This window comes from Sinocyclocheilus rhinocerous, unplaced genomic scaffold, assembly GCF_001515625.1.
Source record: "Sinocyclocheilus rhinocerous isolate Xijiao unplaced genomic scaffold, SAMN03320098_v1.1 scaffold1, whole genome shotgun sequence".
Lineage (NCBI taxonomy): Eukaryota > Metazoa > Chordata > Actinopteri > Cypriniformes > Cyprinidae > Sinocyclocheilus > Sinocyclocheilus rhinocerous.
Window position 1 is genome coordinate 531,435 of NW_015638974.1, and position 1,416 is coordinate 532,850.

At 34.9% G+C, this 1,416-nt stretch overlaps 1 protein-coding gene across 1 annotated transcript in view; it reads left to right on the top strand.

The window, feature by feature from the left end:
• Positions 1-1,416, top strand: part of LOC107750421 (SPARC (osteonectin), cwcv and kazal like domains proteoglycan 3) — a 34,573-nt gene that overhangs the window by 1,079 nt on the left and 32,078 nt on the right. The window lies entirely within an intron of this gene.

Genomic DNA, 1,416 nt, shown 5'->3' on the forward strand with positions numbered 1-1,416 from the left:
TATATATATATATATATATATATATATATATATATATATATAAATAGGATACTAAAATTAAAACTCATTTTAAAATTAATATGCTGCACGTGTGATGAAAGTCAGAACAAATACATGATTGTGAGTGTGATATTGATATACAGCCATTAATGAACAAGACGTAGATGCTGAGTAACTTCAGGCAAAAATAGGCAGGTTAGTTAGTTTGTATGTTTCTTCATTGTCAACAAAAATAATTCTAAAAGAAGGCAAAGCATCAAGCTTGTGCATGTCAGATGTCAGTCTGAAATAGTGTATATGTGATTTCTGCTTCCCACTCAAAGCATTCTGTAATCACTCTTACATTTCCCACTCTCTGCACACTTGTAAACCCTGCTTTATGAAGAAAAAAACACATTAAAGGGGTCATATGATGCAATTTCATTTTTTCCTTTCTCTTTGGAGTGTTACAAGCTCTTGGTGCATAAAGAAGATCTGTAAAGGCCGCTCGGCCAATTAAATTCAAGGAACTATTGTGTAAACATATTAATAATAATGCTAAATATATTCAGTATAATATAATGTAAATGGAACTCATTTCTGGTTTAGTGATTAAGATATAAGACAAAGAAATACTGGGAAACACTGTGTTAGACCAAAATACTAAGATGCATAGAACAATGAATGTTTTAAGCCTGTACACAGTAACTGGCAAACCAAAAGTGAATGCACATCAACATCAACACAACAATCAAGATGTGTCGAGTTACATAACAAGGTTCTTTCTAAACATGATGTTAATTGACAGTGAACGCTCAGTGTAATGATATCATCTGGACCAGAGGACTTCCATTTCCTCCTGTGTGCCTATTTGCGGTAATGTTGTTTATGTAAGCAACCCTCTACATTGCGAGTAAATCACTCGCAAATGCGACTAAATCTTACTCTGGACGACTAAATAATGTCTAACCCATTGGCTAATAAATTCTTAGATTTTACACGCCAGTATGTGAGTGGGAGGCGTTCAACATAGATTTTCTGTAGTTAAGACAGTCACATGGGTGGCGTAGGTCTCAAACACAGATCGTGACAAATTAGAACTGTTTCACTACCTGATTATTCTCTCTCCTATTCTTTTTTTGTATACATACTCTCATTTCAGTGAATTATTGAAGTGCACTTTATGGGAATGCCAGTAAAAACTAACACGTTTAAACTGGTAGAGTCAAGAACACCAATGACATTGACATTGACTCAGTATCAAGAACGTCAAGGCCATAGACGCCATTTAAAGGGGTCATATGATGTTGCTAAAAAGAACATTATTTTGTGCATTTGGTTTAATGAAATGTGTTTATGCCGTTTAGGGTTAGGGTTAGGGTTAGGTTGAAAAGTGAGGTGTGCTCTGATTGGCCAGCTATCCAGTGCGTTGTGATT